This window comes from Pleurodeles waltl, chromosome 4_1 (assembly GCF_031143425.1).
Source record: "Pleurodeles waltl isolate 20211129_DDA chromosome 4_1, aPleWal1.hap1.20221129, whole genome shotgun sequence".
NCBI classification, from domain to species: Eukaryota; Metazoa; Chordata; class Amphibia; order Caudata; family Salamandridae; genus Pleurodeles; species Pleurodeles waltl.
This window is the reverse complement of record NC_090442.1, coordinates 490,413,392-490,433,716: the sequence shown is the minus strand read 5'-3', so window position 1 is coordinate 490,433,716 and position 20,325 is coordinate 490,413,392.

Sequence of the window (20,325 nt, the reverse complement as noted above, 5' to 3'; positions counted from 1 at the left end):
TGGGATGTGTAGAGGTGAGCGTTTTCCCTTCCAAGTCCTGTTTCCGCCGTGTTTTTTTTCGCGGTGTATTCGCATTGGTTGCTTGTAATAATGTGGGGGGTATATTGTCTTCTGCCTGTCTGTTGGCGGTTACCGCTGCGGTGTTTGCTGGTACCGCCTTGGCGGTCGGAGTGTTAAAGTGGCTGTCTATGTTGGCGGTTTCCGCCACGGTCGTAATTCCATTTATTTTTCCGCCAGCCTGTTGGCGGTTTTACCGCTGCTTTAACACCGACCGCCAGGGTTGTAATGACCACCTATGTGTGTATTAGTTGCCGCCGTACTCACTATAAAAATCAAACTCGTATTGTGGTTGTATTTTCTAAAATTGAAGAAGATAACAATGATAAGAAGCAGGAATACAAATTAGAATATAATAAAATGTCATCTGGAGCAATTCATAATAGATTAGAATGGGTATCAACTGCAGAAGAACTTGAGCAATGAAATGTCTACGAATCAATTCTGGTGCAAACTGTTCATCCATTTCAAGTGATTATTCAAATGGAGCCAAAGACAGGTAATCTCCCACCAATCGAACTTCAGAAAGGCCTTAAAGGAATAATTGTTTATCTACCATCAGATTCAAAAAATTCTTTTGAGACTGTGGGTATTGAAAAAGATGTAGATGAAGCACTGATTATTCTAGTAAATGGAGTCCTTACCAAAAGTAAGAAAATCTGGCAAGAGTTAGTTGATGTGAATAAAATGAAGCCAAAATATACTTGAATAAAAATAATATTTTTACAAGAATGTTGACATGATTGAAATGACTTAATTCTAAAGACGTTGTTGAGGATGCTATTGATCTCTTTCAAAAACAAGCAAGAGGAGCTCCAATGAGTGTGTGGTAAAACAGTTTAGAGGATTGTTGTTTTCCTCATATATTTCCCAGAGGAGTAGGAGCCGCTTTGATGACCAACCTGTGCAAATACCAGCAGCTGAATACAGGTCTACAAGATTATATTCTAAAGACCTTAGGTTTCGGCAATGTATTACGTACATATTCCATCTGTTAATTGAGAGTGACTGGTCAGGACTCTCTTACGCTGTGAACCATATGCTTAAGACAGGTGTCAATCTTCAAAATCCATCTGCAAGGGAGTTTGTTGATAGGATACAAGGTACAAGGTAAAGATGAAAATCTGGACTACAATTTAATTAATTTGATGGCATGTCAACATGGGACTAATGAATACTGGTACTGTCGTCATGAACAACTTAAATTTATGCTTAGGTCTTCTTACTTGGAAGATCTACTAGAATTTCTAAGAGAAGCAAACTGTAATGTAAAATATACCCCTTTGAAGACAGCAGTGGAACTTTGATCTTTAAACCCTGCTAATGTATGTGGCTATTTCAATCACCAGTTTCAAGCAATGCTTGTTTTATATGCAACAAAACAAATCCTACTCTTGGTGAAGTCACCGATTTCTTTTGGAGGAAAGAATACCAGGTGCTCTGCATATTGACATGCTATTATTGATAAAGGATGCACCAAATTTGCAACTGATACTGATGAGCCTGTTCAGTCTTTCATAGAACAGTATGTTACATGTGGCATGCTAGATGACAATCAGAACAAATCCCTATGACAGCAAGTTCAACACTTTCAATCACATAGATGTGGCAAGTATAGCTGCTGAAGATATAGATGCAAAGGAAAGTTTTATACAAGATGTCGTTTTGGATTTCCCATACCTACCATTTCTAAAGGGAGAGCGAACAGCTTTTTATCTGCAGTGAGGCATACATTGACAAGGAAATCACCAAAGAATACATGTAATCTGAAAAGACCACAGGCTTCCAAATATATTAATAATTACAATCTTGTTATTCTGAAGTCATGGAATGCAAATATGGACATAAAGTTTGTTGCAGATAATTTGATTGCTGTTGCTCTCTATGTCACTTCATACAACACAAAAACAGAGAAAAAAGAGATGAAAGAAACCTGGGAGGAGATTTCTGCAGAAAACTCCCTCTCAAAGAATTTATACAGTTTCAATTCACATAGAGATAAGCTCATTTGAGTGCTGTGATAGGTTGAGTTCAGAAAGCTTTTACGCAAAGTCTAGAGGAATTGTTTGGGTTAGTCTAGGACTTCCAAACACAAGAAATAGAGCTTTGAAATCTTTCTGAATTTCAGTACCTGGCGAAGTTTGATCCAGAGAGTACAGATATTGTGAAACAAACATTTGGATACCTACTATACAGAAGAAGTCCCCATCTTGAAAATGCATGTCTTTATGAAATTCTACAACACTATGGGTACAAAAATAATGTGTCAGTGCACCTCACTTAGGACAGTACCCAGTCTATAAAAAACCTAGATTATTGCCGAAACAAAAGATTCTGAAGGATCATGCTTTCACAAACGGTTATACTCTATCACACAACTTGAATCAGCATTTACTTACTGTCATCAAATTCTATTAGATACAAATCAGACAAAGTTCTAATTCATGATAAAGCTACATGACATCCCTTCCTTGAATACAGTACTACCCATGCTAATAAATTAATGTTTTGTGTAATATGTACGGATCCAGTGAACACATCAGCAAAAGCTCTAATGTGTGATGCAGTACATGTTTTACTTCTATCACTAGACAAGATTTCCAGCAATATAAAGAGTGCAGAGCATAATCATCTTTCCTCATTCTGTTTAATTGCATGAACCAGAGCAGGTAAAGAGAACACTGCATTGAGGGCTACATTGACATAGCAGTTGACTCCAGGTACGTTTGGAATCTGATAACCTAGAGCTTTACCACCTTTGTTACGCTTGTTTTTCACCAACACTTCTTTGTTTGGTTTTTGTTTCTTTTTCTCAGGAACTTCTGTGCTAAAGTAATCAAATACATCAGAACAAATGCTAAACAATAAATAAGAATTCAAGAGCATGTGAAGAAAACATTTCCCTCACTAACCACTAATTAGCATCAACATGTTGGGCTTCATGTAAAAGTTTTAGTAACACAAATTTAGAAAAATATCTAACTCGGGTTATATAAAAAATCATTAGCAGCAGTTGATTCAGTGAGTTGCAGCTGGTACCTGGAAAACAAAAACACATAATAAGAACAATTCAATCATTACCCAATGCACTACAAAATCAGCAAGTTAATCTGCTTCATCAGAGGTACACCCTCAGTAACCAGCATCGGAATACAGGATGCAGGATGGTTCAAGGTTATGGTTTAGATTTGGATCATAAGCTACATTAAATCATCAAAGCATTAGGAACATAAACTCTCAAAAGATGAACTGCTAAAGCTCTCTCTGTAAGACTAACTAAAAGAAGTGGTGACCAAACATTAAATTAAACTGACGAATGAAAATTATTGGACAAAACATAAGGTGAGCAAAGTATGACCAATTAGAATTAAAACAGATATCTAGAAATTACACATTTAAACATCATTCACGTTTTCCATTGGTTATCAAATCCCTAAACTAATACATTTATATCCTAGACGTGCTTCTCTTCTATCTCATCTGTGGATCCTTTGTTTCTCCCTCATCAAGAACTCGTGCTCAGGATATGTGATTTAACATTGTTTCATTCATTTACACCCTCGGGGGAAACACGTGTTAGTAACATTTCTGTAACAATGAGAATATTAAGACTTTGAACAACAATTGAAACATTTAATTAATTACATCATACAACAACCTTGTATATGCTTATGTTTTAGTCCTGTAGATGTCACTGTTAACACATTTATCAGTTAAGAAATGTACTAGAGAAAATATGTGCAGATTAAATGAAAATAATTCTATTCATGCTATGTTATCACAGGCCTACATAAAATGGTAGCCATTTCATAAAACACTCGTTTTCATTACTACATCGATTAATCAAAGTTTAACCACACAGTAGTGTATAAAATGACTACATCATCTAATCTAGATTTTTATCACTAAAATCTCTGCTTCCACATGCTTCAATGGATTACTGTACTTTATGACATGAAACGGCCTACCAAGGCTGATGTCTTTATGTACCTTTTTAGTACTAGTATGATTCATACACATTAATGATATTATAAAGGTATAATATACTCTATAAAATGTGACAAATAGACCTAATGGAATTTGGTCAATGGTTGTAGTGAGTGTCATACATAGTCATGTTAATATTTGAAAACTTGTTTTGGTAAACTTAAAATGAGTAAAATAAATTAACAGTGGCGGCTCTACACTTTTTCAAGCATATGGATTATATCAGCTTTTTCTTAAGAACAGATTCTTGGCACTTGCTACAATGGATCACCATGTCTTTGAGCTCATTACAAACAGGTGAAATAGATATATTTTGCAGAGCTGGAGCACCCAAAGAAAAAGATGGGCCTGGCACAGAAGGATCAGCAACTTTCTTTGTCATGTCACAGAGATATGTTTGCTAATGGTACGTTTTCCTCTGTTTTCACAGAGTTCACGTACCATAACTGTACCTTTTCTCTATGCCTCTAGAAATGTATTGTGCACCCCACATATCTGGCATAGGCTTTGTTTTCAGAAGTAGAGATGGTGGATGTATGTATATTATATATAGTAATATTAATTGTAAATAGCATAATATGTACTTATAGTTTTTTTTTAAGGCAATGTGACTATTTTTTACCCCATTGTTCAAGGATGAGTATCTATATGCACTTAACTTATAGTGCAAAAGTGTAGAAGCTGAGAACAGTGGAGAAGGGAATATGATATGATAAGTAAAGTTTGCAATTTTATTCAGAAATTCAACATTCTTCTTTCTTGCAATTAATGATATTATTTGTATTACAGGTTTACATTTTTAATACATAAGTTATTAGTATGAAACTTTAACTTTTATTTATGTTTTTTTTTGTTTTTAAACAGATTAAATAATCTATTTACTGTGCTGATGTAAATAACTAATTATATCTCACAGACCCAGACACACACTGATGCATATAGTAACATATCCAGGCTAACACTGATGTATATACAAACATATTCTAGCAGAAACTCATGCATACAGTGAAACAGCCAAGCAAAGACTGATGCACATACTACTAGACCCAAGAACACACTGATGCATATGCTATCACACCCAGGAACACACTGATGCATACACTGACACTCAAGGACACACTAATGCGTACACAAACCCATTCATGCATACATAGAATAACATATGCAACAACACACTGATGCATATACTGACAGATCCAGGCAGATACTGATGCATATACTGACAGATTCAGGCACACACTGATGCATATACTCACACAGCTAGGCATACACTGTGACACTCACTACTACACCCATTCACACACTACTGCATACACTACCACACTCAAGCACACATTGATGGACACAGACACATACCCATGGACACAGTAATGCATACTCCAACACATCCAGGTAGACACTGATTCATATAGTGACACACCCAAGTACACACTGACGCATACACTGACACACCTACAAACATACTGACACATACACTGACACAGCCATACACACAATGATGCATACCATAACCCATTTATGGACACACTTGTGCATACATTACCACATCCAGAGACACACTGATCCATACACTGACACATTCAGGGACATACTGATAAACATGCTGACAGATCCAATCACACACTGATGCATACATTTACAGATCCAGGCACACACTGATGCATACACTGACACAGCCAGGCATACACTGCTGTACACGCAGACACAGAGGCACACATTCATGCATACACTAACACATCCAGGCACACACTGATTCAAACACTGATGCGTTCATTGACAGACCTAGGGACATGCTGATGTATCCACTGATACACCCAGGTACACCCTCAACCATAAACTACAAAAATAAGAACAAATACACAGCTCTTTGTAGTAAATATGATGATTCTAAAAACAACCTTTTTTGAAGTTTTAACGGAGAACAACTTTTTGAATTCCTTTTTAGAACTAGGTTTTGTTTATAGAAATGGCTTAGAAAACAACTTTTATAAACAAGAAAACCATATGCAAAACTGTTGCATATTCAAAAAACATGCTTTGCTAACTGAAAAGTAAGTAAAACAAATTAACAGCGGTGGCTCTTCACTTTTTCAAACATGCTGATTATGTCTGCATTCTTTTTAACAACAAGTTCCTAGCACCTGTCACAATGGATGGCCCTCTCCTTGAGCTTGTTGCACACTGGTGGAACAGATATATTTTGCACAGCTGGAGCTCCAGAAGAAGTAGATGATCCTGGTGCAGAAGGATCATTAGCTCTCTCCCTGATGTAATGGTTATATTTACACTCATGGTAAGTTTTAAAATGCTTTCACATAGTGGAAGTACCATAGTTGTACCTTTTCTCAGTGCACCTGGAAAGGTTTTTTTCTACACAGAGTGCACTTCACATATCTTGCAAACACTTTTGTCTCAGAAGTGGGGATAGTGAACCATCTCCACACATCACTTTCCTTTCTATGACCTCCATGCACATCTTCATTCTGTTCCTCAATGCTTGCAGACCTACCAGGATCTCCACCTTCTGCCATTTTAAATCCCAAATACCAAAATGCACCCTTCTTCACCAAGAAATAATAGCAAAATGACTGTTGGGTGTAGTTTCTTTGAAATGCTGGGTGTAGTTCTTATGAACCAGTGGAAAGTTATGAATTTTTCTTCTTCTCCGACTCCGCTGATTTTGTGGGAATTCTGCAGATTTGTGGTATTTTCACCATGTGTCAATTCCAGATAAATAGATGGTACAAGGATTTATGAGGTGTGCAATATATATATATATATATATATATATATATATATATATATATAATGTTGTAGTATATTTTAATTTACACTGTATTACATCCAAACAAAATTACAACATAAATCTGTGAATCTGCTGAGTGTTTTCTGCATGCTGTTTACATAGATACATTTTAGACCTCCTGCCCCAGATGGCAGTCCAGTTACTTTTAGGTAATTCAAAGATAAATTCTGTTACCCACTTGCACTTATAATCATTAGGGTTCTGTAGAGCCTGGTTGTGACCTTGTGTCTAAGATTTGCTATATGAATAAAAGTTCTCCTTTTCTAAAAAGTGAATTATGGGGATGTTTTTGCTTTAGGGTTCTAATTGACACCCTGGACAACTTCATTTTCAATTTGATGTCACACAGAACCCCTCAGTGTAAAACAGCCCCATAATTCACTGTAACTCAGCTATAATTCTATATGTATTGCATTTTTCCTGCCAACAAAGAACAGGGACTAATGATACCAAGCAAACAATATTTAAACCATTGCCAAGAAACTAGTGACCAACATGTGGCAACCTTCAAATAAAAGATCCATCTCAACATTTCCCATGTTATAAACTAAATAGGTACATAGAAAAAACAACTGTCAATATCAGAGCAAGTCTGTTCTCCTTGCTTGATAATTGCTAATCTAAAATTAGAATTGCCAGCTGTATTTGATACTGTAGTTTATAAATCGATTCTAGAGCACCTGGGAAACTAAGAAGGGATCACTGAAATGGACCTACTGTTGTGCCTTTCATGTTCATATAATTAGAATCAGCTAATTAGTATTGGTTCACCTCTTCGAAAACAAGGCTTATTTGGGATTTCTCGCCGATTTTTCCTGTCTATCCTTTTTTTTGACATTCAGTTCAGAACATTAGCCAGGTAATGTCTTGCTAGACCTGACAGCCTTAGAGTGGTCACCCTTAATTTTTTGCCTGCCTCCCTCCACTTTTTAGATACTGTTTTTGCTGGTTTTAAGACTGCACACTTTACTACTGCTAACCAGTGCTACAGTGCATATGCTCTCTCCCTTTTAAACAATGGATCATACCCAATTGGATTATTTAATTTACTTATAAATCCCTAGTAAAGTGCACTATATGAGCCCAGGGCCTGTTTAAATGGTACTAGTGGGCCTACAGCACTTGTTGTGCCACCCACTTAAGTACCTCCTTATCCTTGTCTCAGGCCTGCCATTGCAAGGGCTGTGTGTGCAGTTTCACTGCCAATTTGACTTGACATTTAAAAGTACTTGCTAAGCCTAAAACTCCCCTTTTTCTACATATACATCACCCCTAAGGTGTGCCCTAGGTAACCCATAGGACAGGGTGCCATGTAGGCAAAGGGCAGGACATGCACCTGTGTAGTTTACATGTCCTGGTAGTGTAAAAACCCTAAATTTGTTTTTACACTGCCCTTCATCTGCTAACATTGGGGCTACCCTCATATAATGTTTGAGTGGTAGCTGCTGATCTGAAAGGAGTAGGAAGTTCATATTTAGTATGTCCGGAATGGTGATACAAAATGCTGGTGACTGGTGAAGTTGGATTTAATATTACTATTTTAGAAATGACACTTTTAAAAAGTGAGCATTTCTCTGCACTTAAATCCTGCTGTGCCTTACAATCCACGTCTGGCTGGGTTCAGTTGACAGCTCCCCTGTCCTTTCACTCAGACATACCCCATACACAGGATACTCAGCCTCACTTGCATACATCTGCATTTTGAGTGGGTCTTCCTTGGCTGGGAGGGTGGAGGGCCTGACAATTACATGTCAAAGGACAGTACCCTGTCCTCACACAAAGGACTGCCACACCCCCTACTGGGACCCTGGCAGACAGTACTGGACTGAAAGGGGACCTTGTGCACTTCTAAGCCACTCTTTGAAGTCTCCCCCACTTCAAAGGCACATTTGGGTATTTCAACAGGGCCTCTGCCACTACCAACTCAGACACTTCCTGGTGAAGAGAACCTGAACCAGAACCTGCATCCTGCCAAGAAGAACTGTCTGGCTGCCCAAAGGACTCACCTGACTGCTTTTTGTGAAGGACTGCTGCCTTGCTGCTCTCTGGCTGTGGTGAGAAGTGCTCTCTAAGGGCTTGGATAGAGCTTGCCTCCTGTTCCCTGAAGTCTCAGGACCAAAAAGATTTCATCTCTACAAGAAGGACTCCATGTGCGGTGAAAATCGAAGCGCAGCCTGACATAAACTACTCACAGCCTGCAGTGTGGTGAAAAATTCACAGCATGCCAAACCGGTATGATGCAGCCCGACTTCGCAACAAGAAGATTGACACAGCACCAGCGTAGCGACGGGAAATTTGACGCACGGCCCACTGGATCGACGTACAGTCAAGCCAGAATGTTGCAGCCTGACTTCCAGAGAGGAATTGACGCAGTGCCTGCTGTGTGGTAGAAATTTCCATGCAATGCCCACTGGATCGACGCAGCCCCTGTGACTTCGTCCTGTCAGTGACGGAAGTCCACTCAACATCCCCAGGGCGTCTGAAAATCCCACAACACTAAGAGGATCCTTGACCGAGTACCGGAAATTGATGCACAGCTGTCCCTGCACGAAAACTAAATGACGCATTGCCGTGTGTGGCCTGAGAACCCGACGTACACCCCCTTTGTTTCCACGCATCTCCTCCTCTGCGGTTCTTTGTAGAGATTTTGCACGCAAACAAAGTACTTTGTGCTTGAAAGAGACATTTATTGCTTTTTAAAGACTAAAGACACTTTATATCACTTTTACAGTCATATTTCAACACATACTTATTGTATTTTATTTGTTTTGACCTGCATCTTATCAGATAAATATTACGTATTTTTCTAAACAGTGTGTGGTGTATTTTTGTGGTGCTATACTGTGTTATTGCATGATTTATTGCACAAATACTTTACACATTGCCTTCTAAGTTAAGCCTGACTGCTCAGTGCCAAGCTACCGGAGGGTGGGCACAGGATAATTTGGATTGTGTGTGACTTACCCTGACCAGAGTGACAGTCCTTGCTTGGACAGGGCGTAACCTGACTGCCAACCAAAGACCTAATTTCTAACATTTCTCAATACTGCCTACAACTCCACATGTTCAAAGATGACATCTAAATTTGCATGTGAATGGACATCCACAAAGATCACACCAAAAACACCTGCAATCTGGTGAAACATTTGTGCATTTGAATGAAGGAGAGAGATGCCTCTGCCTACATGGTACACAAACCAAAACCCTGAGATTTCAACCACACTCCGATGACACACTAATAATCAATTTTCTGAAGAAGTTAAAAGCTATCCCAAAGCCATCTGAAGCAGTTTAAAATCTTAAAGGTCTTTCACACAAATCTATCCTTTGGCTCTCAAATAACATCAAAACTTAAATATATCATCTTCTCCCACATGTTGCTTAGAAGATTCCAACCACTGCTTCAATTATCAAGTACAATGAATTGATGAGGGCTCAACTTGCACATGGACTTCTGCAATCATGTACATGACCATGCCACCATGCAATAAACTGAAATTCAAAAGAATTCAAATCTATGGAGCCAGATTATTTCTTAATTAACTGAAATGGATTCATATTACCTCATCTATCAAAGCCTTTCAGTGACCTTCAGTGGCACATAGAATAATCTTTAAACTTTTCTGCACTCTTTTTCAAGCAGTGTATCCCAAATGCAAGCAATGTTTAAAAAACAATCACCACGCTGAATCGCATAAACTATGACTCTGGGGTCACATATAATCACACATCACATGAAAGAACCTCAATTTATACATTAGGTATTCAGTTCTGGAATGGTTTGCTCTTCAGGCCTCGGAATCACACAAATGTGACTGCCTTAAACAAAAGTATGAAAACAAGCCTTTACAAAGATACCTTCCCCTAACGCTACAATATTTTTGGGACTACCCTTTTGCACTTCAAAATAAGACAGTGTCCAACTACCAAAAACTAGCTTCACTAAGTGGTCTCTTGTTACAAACGAGGGCTTTACAAACCAGTTAGGTAAACAGTAAGCAGGATTTGGTCTTTTTTCCCAACTGTTCTATCTAGTTCCCCTTTTGTTTCGGTGCTGTGTGATATCTAGCGTAAGTTAGATAAATTGCAATATTTATAAGATACAGCTTTTATTGTATCAGCATTGAACAGGCAGATTTTTCATCAGGATTCCAAATCGAATGTAGAATCCTTCAAGTGCTTTGGAATGTTGGGCTCAGGCGAATAATTGGCAATTGAAAGCTGTGTCCTCCCTAGAGCAGTTTGGAGTGATTTTCAGCAACTGTATTATTTTTTAAAGAATACATTTTTACCTTCAAACAGGTCTTCCCACTTCTTTTATGTGGCTTCGAGTGAGCAGCAATCACCCCAGATGGAAAGAACCCACCCTTCAAGAACCTACATCACCCGAAGACTTGTGCGATTTACCCTAATTTCATCTTTCTAGACAGATCCATCTACAAAGCATATGCCTCTTATCCGACTCAGGTAAGTTGCAAGCCTGTTCCTCCTCTAGCGATTTCTGTCTTAATCACCAGCAACGCTGAACAGTTGTGTGACCAGGCTGCACAGTATCGGGCATATATAACCAGCTCCTTCCCCTTGAAAAAGAAAAGAAAATACCAGCGGCCATTTTAAGTCATTGAGAAAGGCTTTTTAGACAAAACAATACATCTATTGCCCTTAGAAATAAACAAGTAGCTTGGCGACCAGCTTAACTCTTTAGGATAGCTTTCAAACAATGTTAGCATATTATGAACATTATGTAGCTACTATTGTCAGCAGGTCCACTGCGCTCCAGCTAACATAACTTAAGAACAAAAAGACAATATATATTCTTTGAAGATTTGATAAATTATTCACTTCTAAACATTTTCACAACCAGATATAAATAATGAATAGATGAAAACTCTGCAAAGTAAAGATCGTAAGGTTAACAGCACTACGGTGTCATCATCATTCTCTATTAAATGTGAGATTTATGTGCTCATTTTACATGGTGACAGGCACACTAGTTCTGGCCTGGTATTATCACAGAGGAGTTTACGATGAAACAACACCCATGGTGATTCACAAATTGACATTGTCAGAATCCAGTTTTAAGGGGCAATATTCTATTGCATATTTAGACTACTGTGACAGGCAAATCATTTCACGGCAATTGTAACAGTGATATCGTTTTCCCGCAGTTTCTCAACGGTGTGTTTGCACTTCAGCTGCAGTCTACGTTTGCTGATTGTTGGTTTGCAAACTTGCACTACCTATGTACTTATCTTGGTGATGGGCACACCTACATAGCGCTGTGTTATCCTGGTGTTTACATGTTATTGTATCTAAATGTGTATGATAGTCGTTATGCAGTCAGTGAATTTGCCACTGCCTTTTTTAGCAACCCCAGGAGATCCACCAATACCTTCAAAACAATGACACAATGAATTTGAGACATACTTAGGAAGCATTGGTGTATCTAAATTCAGCCAGAAAGGAGAACATTTTTACTATTGCACTTCCAGACTCGTTTTCAGATCATTTGCAAAGGGGTTTGATCATCTTCAAATCCTGTCCCCTACCAACTTACCAGCATTGCTAAGTGGTCTCTTGTCACATACTAGGGTTCCACAAAACAGTTCAGTAACTGGGACTTTACAAAACAGTTAGGTAAACAGTAAGAAGGTTTTGACTTTGTTTTTCCATTTGTTCTGTCTAGTCCCCCTTTTGTTGGGGTGCTTCTATTGGTTTTCTGCTCATAATGTATATTCATAGAGGTTGTGAAGTGTAGAACAAGTCTGTACAAGTTTTATCACTGCAGCTTTTTGACTACACACCTGAATTGTGCTAGATGGTTTGATGTTCCATCCTGGGATGTGTAACAAACTGCATAAAAAGGCATACTCTTTCACACACACTTGAATGTAGGGGACTTAAAATTATTAATCATTCTTTACACAGCTTAAAAGCTGTTCGGTGCATCTCGTTCAATCACTGATTTATATATCTCACTGTCTATGCTGACGGCACATACTTTGTATACCAGTGTAATACCAAAATGCAATAAAAAATCTGTTGGATTAGAGTGCATCTCCCCATTGCGTGGTATACCATCTGTTTGCACCCCAAGTGGTGGTAGTGTTTTTGTCCACAACACTTGCAACTATTTTATTTCTTTATTTGAGGGTTTTTATTTAGAATACACAGTTACCCCACAAAAAGATGTCAGAGCGCTTTACTAAGAAAAATAACAATTATAAACAACAGATCTTTATGTAGATCCATATGTAGCAGTAGTGGCTAATATAAATTGGCCTGTCCGAGTGCTTGGGTAAAAGTGTTACAGAGTGAAAACAGATGCTATGGTGCTGGATTACTGCAAGAATCTAGCTGATGTGGTTAGATCTTTCTCTCATCAGGTGGTAGTGATAAGCGTGCAACCATACCAGGACCAGTGTCATAGTCTGCGGGCTGGCGACTGGGTGGTGGCCAAGAAGCACGTGAGAAAAATTTGTCTGGAGCTTAGGTGAAAAAGTCTGTATTAAGTTGTACTTGTGGCTACGACTGCTGTGTTGGTATCCCAAACTGGATTTAAGCCAGCCACACAAGGAAACTTCCCTATCCACTAGAAGATGAACATGAGTTGTTGACAGTACCGACAACCATTGAACAGTCTCAAGAAGCAAGAAGAGAGACTGTGGAAACAGAAACAGAGACAGTGCAAACTGGTGAAGATCCAGGTACACCACTGAGAGATCAAATAAAGGTTCCTGAAGTTACTCAAGCATCAGCAAATGAAGCAGGATAGCAAAGTCAGAGGAGAGCTCTCCCAGAAGCAGAAATGTGGGAAGATCAGTTAAAACTAATTCTGTTTCCTGAAGAAGCAGCTGATGAGGGAATTAGTTGGATCAAAGTCATACATGTTTGACTCCTCCTGAAATGCTGAATGGTGCAGGTACATCAAGTCAAAGTGAAAACCCTGCCAAAGCAAGAAGAGCTTTAAGTCCAGTTCTTCAAAAGACGCTGTCAAAGAAAACTGTGAAAGGAGACAAGTGGTTTGAATTACAGACAAATGAAAACGTTCCAGATGTACTGCACACAATAAATGAAGAGCCAGACACAACAACAAGAACAAATACAGATAAAGATCTGAGTGAAGGAGAAATAAGTGTAAATCGAAGATCGAAAAGAAAAAGAGTTGCAAGTCGAAGATACTCTGGTCCTGAATGGGCATACTGTGCAACTGATGTGTGGCAAGGAGAATTTTTGTCTCTTTGTTTTGATCTTGAATTTCCAGATATAGATTTAGGAACTTGAATTTGATTTTGAATTGAAATTTTAAACTAAAGCGCCAGCTGAACAAGAAGAAGATTACATGCTACGAGTTCAAATGAAAATTGTTGTTTTATAGACTATAATATACTAAAAGAGAATTTGAAACTGATTTTGACAAACTGATCCAATTTTGAGAAGCTACTAAACCAATTTTTTGTCAATAGTTCTGGAGAAGAGTCAGAAAGCTATAAACAACTGCAAAAAAAAAAAAAAAAATATATATATATATATATATATATATATATATATATATGATTTGTTGGCTTCATAGTTAAATATTTTGTCTTTTTCTTCTACTTTCTGATTGTTTACAGGATGGATGACAGTCACAATGAAGTGAAAACTAATAGGTGTTCCAAGTGTATGTGTATTGTCTTGGGAATTGTATGTGTGCTAGTGAGTTTGTTGTTGATTGTGATCAAAAGTATTTCTCACACTGTTGAAAATAGTTATATTAGTTCAGTAGAGACTGCTACACTTTCAAAGTTAGAAAAGTTTAATAGGGATGAGAAACACTTATATTGAGACCACTCACAAGGAGATCTTTCTTCTAAAGTTTTCCATCACTTGTTGTATGAATATGATGAAATGATGAATGTGAGAGTTTTATATTTGTACGTGAATCCCTTCATCAGTGCAAGAAGGAGTAACATACCATAGCTTGCCACTAACATATGGAATTAGTTGGAGTTTTCTACTAACAAAGCTTTATAACCAGGAATACATTCAGTATTTCTACTCTAACCTTGTTCCGACTAATCAGCATTTGAGAAACATTGCTAAAGAAAGAAACATTGACATTGTGGAAGGTTTCTTGGAACCTACACTAACATTTGGGACTGCCTATGCATATCGCAACAATCTTACATGCTTGCTTTCATGAGTAGAAAAGTCCTTTTCAGATTAAACTGATGACAGGGGGAAAGCTTTGAAGGAGAAAATAGAAAAAGGGTTAGTGAAGAGGACATTTAGAAATGACTACACATTTAGTGCAACGAAAACCCAAGGCAAGCTTTAGATGCTCAACATGTAGGAAAGCTTTGCATTTATAGACCACAATCTACATTTGACACTAACCTTGTTGGAACGAGTGAATGCAGACATGTATTTCCTTTCAAGAATACATGGGACATTAAGCTAAGTGGCCAAGACCTTGTTATTCAAGGAGTTTATTACATCTGTGGAAAGAATGCTTATTATCGTCTCCTAAGGGGATGGTATGGGACTTGCTATTTGGGAGTTGTATTCCTGAGAATTTTTCAAATTGACAACATAGATGACACACATAATTCAAATGAATTACAAAGACCAAGCTCAAAAAGAGAATCATATTCTGGAATAATTGGGGATATTTTTGGAGCAATTATTCCTTCTGTAGGAGTTATTCTGAATCCTCTGAAAATTAGAAAGTTGTCTACTATTGTGGAGTGGATATCATGCTAACTGATTTTTCTGGAGCTGTAATTTAATGGATACCGAAATGGCTGTGGTCCGTTCAAAGGTTCTTCAGAACCGTCTTGCGTTAGATATCATTTTAGCAAAAGAAGGCAGAGTCTGCCGGATGCTGAAATTGAAACGTTGTGCATACATTCCCGACAATAGTAAAGGAATTAGCAATTTTATTAAGATCCTGACAGATTCAAATTCAGACTTAAAAGATCTGAAAGAGCTAGGGTTATAGGACGTTTTTGGTAAAAGTGTGACAAATATGAGAAATTGTCTGGGTAATCGTGTAAAGGGATTGTGGGGAAAAGTCTAGGATCAATATTGATCATAATTACTTGTGTCATTTGTACTATTGCATTTTATAAGTTGTATAAACTGACTAATAGAAAACAAATGAAAAATGATCAGAGGAGGGAAGAATTGAGACTTGAGAAACTGAGAAGCAAACAAGTTTATGATTTTTTAGGCTAACGTAAAGGAATTAATATTTTAATTAATATAGTTTTGTAATGACATTTATAGTCATCAGGGAAGGGATTGTTAGAGTATGAAAATTACTAATAAAATTGTGTGATTAACTGAAAGAAAAACATGCGTTTAAAAGTGCAAGGCTGAAGTGCAATGAGGCCTAAACAGATATTTTGAGAATGAAAATAAAGCCCTGTCTAACTAAATGTATTTTATGTTTTAGTAACTGAGAGTAATGAAAAAATAATACTTACATGTTCAGAAAATAAATAGTTTGAGTTTTATGAAATGTTATACACTGCACATTTTACTGGGTGTTTCAAAAGTCCTATGTTAAGCTGATTCAGAATGAAATAATGTGACACTTAGAAAATGCTGATGGCAGTGGAAAGTTTTCTGTTCTTTCTGAAACATCCTGTGTGATGATTTAATATTTGAGACAAATGTTCTTGTGCTCTATATTTTGATACATTTATTTAGGTCCTGTTAGATAGTGTTCCACAGAAAACAATGGTTTTCAGTGGTTTTATGTAGTTTGAAACATTTTATTTCTGCAAACAGAAAATGGTGATGGCAGTGAAAGAAGCTGAATCAATGAGGGCGAAAAGACCACAAGAATGCAACATGAAGAAACATGCTTTAGTTTTAATTGGTTCTGTCCTAACCATCCCATTGTCTGACTAATGGTAGAGTAGCTAGTTTTTTTTCTGGGACTCTAATATAGCAATGTTTAGGTGATGTCAGCGCAGTCTTATTCTTTCTTGCTGAAGCTCAGACTTGAGAGATTTTTGCTTTGTCCTTTGCTGTGTTCAGATGTGCTTTTATTTCTGCTAATAAAATAATGTGCTATGTGCCACTGTCAGTTCTGATGCATTAAGGCCTAACTTTGCAGGATTGTTCCCATATATGTCACTGTCCGCTGGAGATGATCAGAAGATGCTCCACTGAAGAAGACATTGCTACCTGCTGAACCCATTAAGGAGAGGTATAATATTGTGTGCACATTTTTCTTTCTTGCAGGTTTCCATGTTTTCCTCTTTTAAAAACCCAACCACTTTCTTTTTGCTAGCACCATAGATAGATGTTTTCTAAATTCGTTTTTCTCTTCTTTTTCTTTTTCATGAAGTCCAACATAATTTATAAATAAAATAGCTTAATCTAATTAGGGTAATAGTTAGAATATGGCATTCTGAATTTGGCTGCGCAAAATAACTGATTGTGAATAATACATCTGTTTTAACTCAATGTATTCAATCTCAACTGTGCATCTGGTATTGCTTTTATTCTGTATGGTGAATCTGAGTGCCTAATGATTCATATTCTTTCAAATCTGAGATTCTTTAGAAGGTTTGGTCAACCTGTGTTATTCATGTATCTTTATAATTTGGTTTTGCGCTTGGTTTCCTTGATCTTAGCATTGTTAATTTGAAGGGCAATAAATGTCTGAACTTTACTAAACTTGTGTGGTGATTAATGGCTGTTAGAAATGGGGTCTTTGGTTTGCAGTCAGGTTAGCCCCTGTCCAAGCAAGGACTCTCACTCTAGTCAGGGTAGGTCGCACACAAGCTAAATTATCCTGTACCCACCCTCTGGTAGCTTGGCATTGAGCAGTCAGGCTTAACTTAGAAGGCAGTGTGTAAATATTTGTGCAATAAATCATGCAATAACACAGTAGAACACCACAGAAATACATTACACTGTGTTTAGAAAAATATGTAATATTTATCTGGTAAGATACGATCAAGATTCAATAGGTATACATTGAAATATCACTGTAAAAATGATCTCTTGCAAGCACAAAGTACCTGGTTTGCATTCAAATTCTCCACGAGAGACAGCAGAGGAGGATATGCGTGGAAAACGGGGAGGTGTGCGTCTAATTTTCCGGCACACACGTCATTGAGTTTTCACGCAGGACAGGCTTTGCATCAATTTCCGGCACATAGACTGGGATCCTCTTCTGGTTGCGGGGTTTTTGGACACCCCGGGGATGATGCGTCGAAATACTGGGCATGCAGGATGAAGTCACAGGGGCTGCGTCGATCCAGTGGGCGATGTGTTGAAATTTATGCCACACGGCCAGCGCTTCATCAATCTTCTCCTTGCGAAGTCAAGCTGCGTCATTCCGGTTCGGTGTGCTGTGATTTTCTCACCGCGATGCAGGCTGTGCGTCGCCGCACAAGGAGTTCTTTTGCAGGAATGAAGTCTTTTTGGTCCTGAGACCTCAGGGAACAGGAGGTAAGCTCTATCTAAGCCATTGGAGACCACTTCTCAGCAGAGCCAGAGGACAGCAAGGCAACAGGGCAACAGTTGGGCAGCAGTCCTTTGCAGAAAAGCAGTCAGATGAGTCCTTTGGGCAGCCAGGCAGGTCCTCTTGGCAGGTTGCAGGTTCTGGTTCAGGGTTTCTTCTCCAGTGGTGACTTGTCCAGAAGTATCTGAGTTGGTAGGGTCAGGGACCCTGCTTAAATACCCAAATGTGCCTTTGAAGTGGGGAAGATTTTAAAGAGTGGCTTAGAAGTACACAAGGTCCCCTTTCAGTTCCATCCTGTCTCTCAGGGTCCCAGTAGGGTGTGTGGCAGTCCTTTGTGTGAGGGCAGGCTACTGCCCTTTGACATGTAAGTGTCAGGCGCTCCACCCTACCAGCCCAGGAAAACCCATTCAATATGCAGATGTGTGCAATTGTGACTGAGCATCCTGTGTTTGGGGTTTGTCTGAGTGAATGCACAAGGGAGATGTCACTAAACCTAGCCAGACATGTACTGAAGGCACAGAAGGATTTAAGTGGAGAGAAATTATCACTTTCTAAAATAGTAATATTAAATCCAACCTCACCAATAGGCAGGGTTTTGTATTACCATTCTGGCAATACTAAATATGACCTTGTTACTCTTTTCAGATCAGAAGTTACCACTCAAACAGTAAATGAGGGTTTTACACTACCAGGACATGTAAACTACACAGGTACATGTCCTGTCTTTTGCCTACACAGCACCATGCCCTATGGGTTACCTAGGGTCTCCTTAGGGATGACTTATATGTAGAAAAAGGGGAGTTTTAGCATTGAAGTGGCAGTGAAACTGCATGCACAGGCCTTGCAATGGCAGGCCTGAGACATTGTTAAGAGGCTTCTGAAGTGGGTGGCACAATCAGTGCTGCAGGCCCACTAGTAGCATGTAATTTACAGGTCCTCAGCACATATAGTGCACTTTACTAGGGCCTTATAAATAAATTAAATAAGCCAATTGGGTATTAACCAATGTTACCATGTTTTAAGGGAGAGAGCATATGCACTTTAGCACTGGTTAGCAGTGGTAAAGTGTGCAGAGTCCTAAAACCAGCAAGAACAGTGTCCAAAAAGTGGAGGGAGGCAGGCAAAACAGTTAGGGGTGACTACCCTAAGGCTGTCAGGTCTAACAATGGCCAAAAATGTCATGGTGGGTATACATTTCTGACTCTAATGTTGAATAATGGTAGCATTGTTTGGTTTTGTTTAGTGTTGACTTCATTTGGTTCAGAGCCAAACACTCACACCTATCTTACTCCAAAGGTTAATTTGACCTTATGAGGGTAGATGGTTGTTTACCCTTATGTGCCCCCTTATAAAATAAATTATCAAAACAAATATGAGGTAGGACGCGCCCACAACTCTTGTGGCCATATCATGATGGGCTCTTCTGACTCAGTGAGTGCTTTATCTTCAGGCAGCACAGCTCAGAATCTGAAAGAGCCAAACCTTTCCCACTCTTTAAAAGATGTACCAACTGAAAATAAAGTACTAACTGAGAGAAATATTGGGTTAAATGAATTCAGTTTATGTCCTGCAGGTACATAAAGCAGACATTTGACTCTGAACTGTGCCAGAAAGGGCCATCATAATACAGCCCCTGATTGTGGGTAATATGAAAATCATGTAATCTAACATCATTCCAATATTGATGATTTTACATATATTTAGAACATCATGCTCTGTTTTCTGCACATTCGCTTCTGCTCTTTCCTTTTTTGTTGTTGCCTTTTGAGTCCTAAATATCCTCACTGTTGCAGAAGAGGACACATTGATCATAAAGACATTACACTGTCTTTGTCAGGTGGAGGACACATATCTGATTTCTGGTGCTTTGTCAAATCAGCACACAATGGAAGTCAACTTCAAATGCATTTTAGCTAACCAGGGCAAACATAAAATGGTAAAGATAAGGTGTATTGGTCACATGTTATTCATTTGTGTTTATAGGACTACGTGATGTTTGAATAGACAT